Genomic DNA, 9,438 nt, shown 5'->3' with positions numbered 1-9,438 from the left:
CCAATGGGCTCCTTGGCCCATTTCTGCCCTCTCTATCCCAYACCTCAAACCTGCAAACTTTGGCTTAAAGTTGGGAGATTTTTAAACCCAGAGAATGTGGGACACTTTCTGTCTGCTTTCTGCATCAATGAAGTTCACTCTGTGACTCACACTCTTTACTTCACACCCCAGAGGCTAGAAACTTTTTTTTTTCCCCTCCCAGAAGAACACATTCTCATATAATTATTGAACTCCCAAAGCTCAGGGCTGAAAATAAACCCCAGCAAGTGTGGCTAGACTCCCAGGGAAGTGACAAGCGTGGCATGACTGCAGTCTAGTCTAGTCGTGCAGGCTGTGAGCAGCCAGGGGAGCACTCAGCCCCGGGGAAAGCTGCTCTCCTGGGGTGAAACAGCTCCTTGATCCGCTGCTGAGAGTGCTGCTGCTTGCATGGCCCCTCCTCGGTGGGGTTTATCCTCAGCCTCAGCCTTCATGCCAAAACAGTTGCTCTCCGAGTCACTTGAGAGGCGCTTTGCAGACAGTGCAGTGCTGCTCCCTTGGCAGAGATCAGAATCTTGTGAGCCATCTGTCCTGTAAGAAACAATGCTGCCTTGTCAGGGAGATGGTGAGAACGATATCCTACACGCTGTAATCTGTGATTTAGCAGCTCCACGCAGGCGTTCAGGAAAGACTGGCAGCATAAAAAGCACAGCTTTTATCAGGAGTGCACAGATAGGAAGAAACCCCAAGGAGCAGGAACATTTTGCAGGTAGTTGTTGTTGTTGTTTGGGTAAATGAAGCRGTTCATTGCCTTTCCTCCTCGCAGGCTCGGTGCTCTCAGTGCTCGCCATCCCTTTCACGGGCAGTAAATCCCAATTTTGGTGCGTGATCTGACCTGTGGCTTGTGGAGAAGCCAGGAAAGCATCGAGCAGAATGCAGAGAGGAGCAAATCCTGAAACTGTGGGAGCACAAGAGGAGGGCACAGCTCCTGCCCTGTGGGGAATTACAGAATTACARCTCTCCTGCCTCAAGAGGTGTCTGAGGGTGCTCAGGACGGGGACAGAGGTCTGGGGCACCCCAGGAACTCCCAGCAGGTCCCAGACACTGTGAGGGAGGGCTGGAAGGACCAGGGCAAGGAGCGTTCACAGAGCCTGGGAGGGGAGAGGAGATCAATGGCAAGAGAGGAAGAGAAAASTGATGGAGACATCTGGGGTAATTATCACCCTCGGGGGCATTTTCAGTAACCTRTGAGATYTTCCTCTCAGGAGAGGTCAGACAGAAAAGAAGAAAGTGAGGTTGCACCAAAAGAGACCTGAGGRGGAGAAAGGAGAGAAAGGGAGGACAGGACCTCCTCAAGAGAAAAAGCAATGCCTCAGACTGGTCTGTGAATCCGGTTAAGACAGACCCCAAGGGCAAGGTATTTGCTAACTGTTTCCTTTTTAAGGTTTGCAAAACGTTAATGTTTTAAGTAGTTTATTCTTCATTAGCATAATTAAGAATACATAAGTCTAAACTCAGTGAAAACAGAATTAACAAATTAGCAGGTGCAGGAATTTGGAAGCAAGAGGTTTGGGAAAACAGAGCTTGCAAATGTCGGCATTAAGTAGAGCAGGGAAATCGTGCCAAGCCTTATTTATGGATTTGTGCATTTCCTTTGCATAGGCCCACTGCTGCAGCCAAAGGAATACAGCTCAATTTAAACATGAACCCCCTGCAGTTATACTGTAGCTGAGCCTAAACCCCAGAGCACGCMAAATAAAATTCTGTGAAGGGGAGCTGATGAGCCTCACCTCGCTCGGATGTCTCTTGAAAGCTGAGGTGTCTTGAATGAACATTTCACTGAACAGAGAAGTAAGCTGCAAAATTGAATGTGGAAGAAAATGGGAGAAAATTTTAGAATAGTGTCTTGGTGAAAGAAAATTAAAAAAAAAAACCTAAATAGCAGTGACATTAAGGTATGCAGCAGACAAGGGCTTGGAGGAAAAAAAGGCATCTTATGCCCACGTGAGAAGTTCCCCTTAGGAAGATCAAGAACTGATTTCCAAKATAATGCCCTGCAGATTTTTCAGTGTGTGTGACAGACTAGCCTTGTGGGATATTTAAAATAAGGTTTTTCCATGGTAATGTGGGACATTTCTAGTTTTTATCATCCCTTTCATAGGGACAAAACTGCTGCATTCCAGATCTGTCTGACACCGGGCTTGCCTCAACGGGCACCAAAGATCTGTAACACCTATTTAGGGATATAATACACGTGTATCTGTATTTATGGGGTGTCCTGCCCACTTACCACTTGCTGTTACAAGGATGAAACAAGAAACTTGTGTTTTGCTGCAGATCTCCAGTCCATACAACACGAACATGAATGCTGTCTGTACTTTTAAAAGTGCTTTTTGATCTGTGGCTCAAAAGATCAGGGTKTTACTATTGTTGGTAGCCAAAGGGCACAATGTAAGTGTGGCAAAGATTAAGAAATAACATGGTTATTCCTACAGATCTCTGACCCAAATCTCTGGCTTTGTAGGAATGATCTGGAGGTTGAATAAGTAAGTTTTATACTAGAGATATTTTYCAGGAACCTTTTAGGGCATTAGTGGAAGCAAAAACCTGATTCTRTGCATTCCTTCACTTTTAAGATGTGTTACTCCTCTCCCAAGCTGCTTTATGTCTGTGCAGCATTTCTGGTGTCTTTTGGATTTGCCTGCTTAGTGCTCTTGAGAGCAACATTTTTTCACTTTAAATGAATGTGTTTTTACAGCCTGCAGCCTTTCTGTGGGTCTTCAAAAACTGTCCAGTCTGCAGTTCTGGGCTCTTTCCTGAGCTATCTTAATGAACTCGGATTTGGCYTTGCTTCTTTATTTTATCTGCAGACTATTCTGTTTATGATCACTGGCAGGAGGAGCTCCCTCCCACTTTCTTTCGATGAAGATTTCTCTTTTTCTGGATGGCATTTCCAGCTCCCCATAAACCATCCTGCTTTAGTGCCCAGCTGAGGCAGCTGTTTTGTCCAGGGAGAGGTGGCAGTGAARGATGTGATGGCCAGGGCTGACTTGTGCGAAACCACGGCTGAGACAAACTGCAGCTGCCCTGCAATCTGTAATGCTCGGGCTCCATCATTCTGAAACACATCCAGAGAGACTTTTTGCTCGTGGAAATGTTTCTCCTCCTCAGCTCTGCAGCCATCTGGGCAGCTCCGACTGCAGGGTTTGGTGGTGAGGTGTGCCTGAGCTGGGATCCAGCGTGGATCCAGCCTGATGAGGAGGCTGCATGGGAAGGGGGCTGGGAGCTGCATTGTCTGGAGCTGCTGAAGAAGAGTTAATCCCCCCATGCCATGCTGGGGCTGGTGAAGATACAATCTCCCCACGTTGAGATGTGCTGTACTCAAATCAGTCACCTGCTTGAAGTACTTCAGATGTTTGGGTTTTTCAGATTTTGCTTCCTCTGTCTGGAAGCCTCTAAAAAGTTAAAATCTTTTTTTCTCCYTGAASGTTTTAGAAAGAGGAGATGTCTKGAAGTTTGTTCCCTTCCCATGGAGWGCRGGCAYACAGTGAGTGCCAGGCACCAGCAYCCTCCTKGAGCAGGGTGGYTGCTCTTTGTYCCCCCAGTGCTCTCCTTTTAGTCCCCTTGTGAAATGCCAGTGGTGTTCTCGCTGTCCATGGGACACAGATTCCTTGTCTTCCCACCCCCATTRTTCTACAGATGCAATGAATTTGGCTTTTAACCCTTCCATACTTACCACAGTTTGGAATTTAATTCAGATGAAGGGAATTCATGGGTTTTGCACTTTTTCATACCCCAAAGGTGCTGCAGGTGAACATAGTATTGTCTAAAATAGCCCTGTTTTTGCAACTGGGGAACATTCATTTGAGAATTGAGCACATGAGTTTCCCTCTTCCTTCCAAGGATCTCCAGTCAGGTTTGAACCACAGAATTAGGAACAAACCCAAAATGGATCCAGAGGCAGTCTCCACAGCACAGCGACCCAGGAGGCTCCGAGCAGGGGCTGCAGKGATGGTGCTGCATGTGCTGGGTCTGACTCTGCTTTCACACAGCTGCCAATGCAAACAGCCCAGCAGAGCTGCCTCAAAAATGGGAGCTGATGGCCACTGATAAATGGACTCACTGCCAGACAAGGAAAACAAAAACTCAGCTGTCACTGTTGATTGCTCAGAGCTTTCTGCCATGGCCTTTTCCTCTCCCTGGCCACTGTGCCATCGTCTGGTCCTTTCCCTCCTCACTGCGTGGTTCAGCTGCCCTTCAGCCAGGCTGGGGCAGCTCTGACAGACCCAGATTGTCCTGCTGATTGGAGAAATGATTACAGCGCTGGTTCAGCCAGAGTGGTAACAGGCAAAAGAAAAAAAAAAACAAACAAAAAAAACAAAAAAACATCTCCAGCAGCTCCAGCAGGCAGAGATTACAAGCAGCAGGCACAGCAGCAGTGGCCACAGAGCCTGGAGATGATAATGATGCCATGCCACATTAGTGCTGCATTAGCAGATAAGACAACGGGCAGCGTGCTTGACAGCATTTCTCAGCTCAGTTGACATCTCTTTTTTGTGGAAAATGAATACATAGCCCGTCTCAAACAAGTAGGGGACAGAGCAATGACGTCAGACAGACAAAATGAGCTTTCTGTTCTGCCTGCATTTGCAAAGATATGTACTATGAATATATTCCAAGGCTTTTTTTTTTTTTTATTTTTTAATCTCCTGACAATGGTACATTTTTATTTATTACCACCTGTGTGATGGCTGTGTGGAAGGAAGTGGGAGAACAGCCGACTGTAAATACTTTATTATAACAGTAGCTAAAAGCATGTTCTGCAGCCATTCCATCACTGGGAGGTAATTTTAATCAGACTGATTTCTGTTGAGGTAATGCTGAAATATTCCACGGCTGGGTCAGTCCTTCCCCCTCCCAAATAGCAGCTTTGTGTTTGGCTCTACACCAGAGGTTTTTTCTGCCATCCTTCCCAAAGTTGTGTCTTTCTTTGTGTGTTCTGCACCTCTGCTTCCCTCTCCCATGTGCAGGATAACTCCTCTGGCTGTGCTGCAGGGAAAGGGGCCTGGTTCACAGTCGGTTTTCATTACAGAGCTGCTCTCCCCTGCCCAGCCCAGCATGGCTGAGGAGCTTTACTGAAATTCCAGCCTTGTTAACACGCCATGGATGTGAAATTCCCGTAGGCTGGTGCTGGGCCAGTGTCTGTCTGCAGTCCACCCCTGGATCAAAATCACACAGAGCCCATCCCTGGGCATGCAGGACGGGCTGAGGAGGCTCAATGGACTTCAAGCATCTGAGACTTCTGATCAGACCTGGCTGTGCTGCCAGCTGCCCAAATTCTCTGCCCATGAATTATGCTCTGCCCGGCCGAGGAGATGGAGAGGAGAACATCCCGTTGAGAAGGGAGCTTGCACATCTTTGATGAGCCAGGTGAATCCTCAGTGCTCTGCAAGATGAAACAAAGCTGCAGCTCCCAGCGAGGAGCCTTTATTTTATATATATCTATATATATATAAAAGCACATGCAGACATATAAAAATACGTATCCATATCCCCATATGCAGTCGGTCGTGACTCATCAATTGATTATGCAGCGGAAGAGACTTCCACCGAAGAGCTGTCCTTTCCAAATCAAACCGATAYATCTTCGATAATTGTCACCCTCCCCAGGAAGTTAAGAATTGCAGTTGGGACTTGAGTCAAAGTGTGACATTTTGCATTACTGGCAAAGAGTTTTCTTCAAGTGCCTGCAAACTTTGTAATCTGAAGTTTGAGGTTGCCTTCCTGTGCAAACCTTCCTGGGTTGGGAGGTTCTGTGCTGTGTCCTGGGGAATTTATGTGTTCTTAACTAAGCCTGGAGTGATGATGAGTGAAAAACAATTTTGTGGGGAATTTTTCTCTGTGTCTTCTGAGGACGAATCTCCCCTGTGAATCACAGGCCACTGCAGCCTTGCATTTTTATCACACAAGTTATTAGTGCTCTTCCTCTCTCTCATGTTGGCCAGTGGAAGGGGATTACTCATCCCCAATTTTATTAGCTGTCCCTTTCTCATTTTTGTGTTGTACCGTGGCCCTGCRAGTTTTGGACAGCACTTATTCCAGTCAATGATATATCTTACATAACTTATGAGCTGGATATAAACTTTGTGAGATCATGGCACTTTAGCTGAAAGGAATTTACGCAGCTACAGACACCAGAAGGTCATTGCAATTTTATAATTTTAAAATAAGTCCGAGGTCATGCATTTATTCAGTCATAGCTCTCTTTGTGTGTGAAGGCATCAGAAAAAATTTTTGCTCCTGGTGGTGAGCATGATGCAGAGGCATCGAGAGCAGCAGTGAGACTCCGGGTTGTAATCTGGTTCCCACTGAACTCCATGGAAAAAGCAATTTTCTGGAACAAGAGGGTATCTTTGCYGAAGAAAAGGAAATGCAGAATGTTTCAAAGTCGGTTTTATTTCCTCATACTGTGCTCAGCCAGGCGTTGTTAGTAAATAAGATCTAGAGCACTTAAAAGAAGGATCCAATCACAAATTCAATTGGTCCATTAACTACATGTAATATTATTTACCTAAGTGGCCCTTCTGGACTATTTCATAGCTCAGGTTTATAACCTTTTTTTWAAAAAGATCAATAGTACCGAGCAGRCAGTGTGTGAGCACCGTGAAAGTCATGCCATTTTCACAGTTCTGGGCCATGATTCCCAGACCTGGAGTTCGGATTAGAATTGCAAAATGAGGGAAATGCTCTCCCTGAAACACTAAAAAGAAGAAACAGCCTGGGCGAGAAGGATGGAGGGAAGCAGCAAAGAGAGATGCTCTATAAGGGTTCTTTCATTGGGCTGGTGGAGCTGGAAGGTGCAGGTGGAGTTTCCAGCATGTGAACCCTTCTGCAGGGCTGCCAGGGAAGGTGTGGTGGTGTTTAAAGCCACACACGGGGTTTTGCAGCACAAGGGAGCACCCAGCCGTGCTCAGAGCAGCCTGGCAGCTCTCATGKGTGATACAGAGCCCCAGCCAGGGGGAAGGGGAGCTCTTTGYCACTGATCTCRTGTCCAAGGTCTGTGTKTGATCGGTTCCTTGGGCTGTCAGAYGCTCCCATCAGCTGGGAGCTGAATTTGATCGCCCCACGAGCCTCTGCCACTTCCACTGTGGAGGGAGCTCAGCCATCAGGAGCAGGGGTGCTTTTCCACCCCTGAATCCACCTCGTGATGGTGATCAAAGCAAATAAAATCCAGGAAGGTCCTGTTTTATAGTGGGTCTGGTGATAGATGGCTGTAAACTGKATCACCCAATTCCTCCAGGTTGTTCCTCCTCCCTGGGACAGGGGCGTGTGGGAGTGGGTGCTGTGTGTAAAGTGGGAACCGAGGGTTGGCTCAGCTCCTAACAGATCCCAAAAACTTCCTGTACTGACAACTCATGGAATTTGTAGTGGCCAAAGGCCAGAAACTTTCCTTCCCCAAAGCAGACAAAGCTGTTCCTGCTGAACATGGCAGCTTTTCRGGGCTAAAACTCTGATTTCTTGTGCCAGAGGTGGTGTCAGGCTGGAAGGGCTTGGAGATTGGGACTAATAGTTCAGGGAGAGAGGCATCTCCACCGGAGAGAGGTGACAGAGCCCAGAGTGAGTGCTGAGTCCTCTTCCTTGTATCTCGAGTATGCTCCTCTTGTTTCTCTGCACCTRTTTGTGCTGCAGGTATCACCACTGCATTAGCCACTCACTGGGCATCGGCTGAGGCATCTGCATTCAGGCATAGGCTGGAAAGAATTTTCCTTATTATGCCCCAAATATTAACTCAAGTAGCAGAAAATGCCTCTCTGTGAAGAGAATTCATATGGAAAACGTGTTTTTTCAGGCTCTCTGCACCGRTTCCAAAATTTCATTGTGGCTACGTTTCTATTTTTGTCACCTTTCAGGAATGTCATTGCTTCTGCTCTCTAGGCAGCACCTGTGCCTTGCCTTCCCCTTCTCTTTCATCAATATTTTGGTAATTTTTTAACTCTTAAGCAGGAGACAAAACCAGTGTGGGGCAAACAAGTGTTCTGGGGCCTGCCAGCATTGTCTGCTTCAGCAGAGGTGCTGCCCCTGGGAGACTGGTGGTACTGAGAGAAGCCATCCAGAGCTGGGATCTTGTGCTCATTCATTCCATCTGATGCTCTGCTAAATAATTTTGGGGGAGAAAGACATCAGGTTTGGAAGGTCCATCTGTAATTGTGCTGGGTGTCTGGCTGAGGGGCAGCTCCACAGATAAAAAAAAATCTTCAATGAAATCCAGGCATATCTATCTATCTATCTATCTATCTATCTATCTATCTATCTATCTATCTATCTATCTATCTATCTATCTATCTATCATCTATCTATCTATCTGTCTGTCTGTCTGTCTGTCTGTCTGTCTGTCTATCTATCTATCTATCTATCTATCTCTTTATTTATTTATTTATTTATTTATTCATTTATTTATTTATAATCCTGCATGCTGTTATTTCCAAGCCCAGTCAGCACCATGTGTTTGTCAGGCTGTTCAGGTGTTGGCACGAGAGGAATTCAGGAAGATCATGAATTTTGTGAGGCTTTCCTGTCTGGTTTTATTGCAGCTTCTTAAGTGCTTGAGGTGTTGACATTATTAACTTTCTTTGGGYTGGGGCTGTACTGGGAGATGAGATCTCGCTGAGGAGTTCAGAAATCTGAMGTTTTCTTTTCTTTCTGCWAAACTKTTGGGAAGGAAAGGGATCCAAAGCTGGCACGATGTTTCATAAGGTGACATTTGTTATAACTCATTGCAAATGTTATTCACCATCTACAAAACGTCCAATTAAACTAAAGAGCAGTGAAAAATATCCAATTCCACTTTAGCAGCTGCACTTGTTGCCAGAATCCCTCGGGTTTTTTTGGAGCCAACAGATTCCCCCAGGAGACCTTTACACGGTGACTACTGTCCTCTGGCATCGGTCCCACTGGTTGGTGTTCCCTGCTGCCATGGGCCAGACTGTCACACAAGGACAAAATTTTCCATCCCATTTGGGTTCATCCTTACTTGCCCGAAGATCTCTTTGGTCCTTAATTGTTACCAGACCTGTGCTTCATCCTTTTGTYTCCTGTCAGTATTTTGGTGGGAATTAGCTGGATCTCAGAGGGATAACGTTTCCAAAAACAAAATTTGAAAGTGTCCCATGATCCTCAGTCCTTTTCAAAATCAGAGTGGWTGGTTCTTTCAATAAACATGGAGTTTATGGAGTTTATTGAAACTTGGAGCTCCTGAGTCACTGAGATTGTCCCTTAGTTCCAAAAGCTTCAGTGGCATAATGTTCCYGTAGAAAAGAAGCCAATATATTTATGGTTTCTATTCAGATTATAGGTCTTTTTGCCTCTGGTGCCTTTGTGTGTGTCTTGYGGTTGAAATCCTGGATTCTGTGGTTCTGTCTGTGCAGGGAGGCCCATGTGAGCAAARTGACAGCATCTCTGGGT

This window comes from Malurus melanocephalus, unplaced genomic scaffold (assembly GCF_030028575.1).
Source record: "Malurus melanocephalus ecotype Western Australia unplaced genomic scaffold, MMel_1.1 scaffold_120, whole genome shotgun sequence".
NCBI classification, from domain to species: Eukaryota; Metazoa; Chordata; class Aves; order Passeriformes; family Maluridae; genus Malurus; species Malurus melanocephalus.
The sequence above is the reverse complement of the archived record's forward strand: the minus strand, read 5'-3'. Positions refer to the sequence as shown.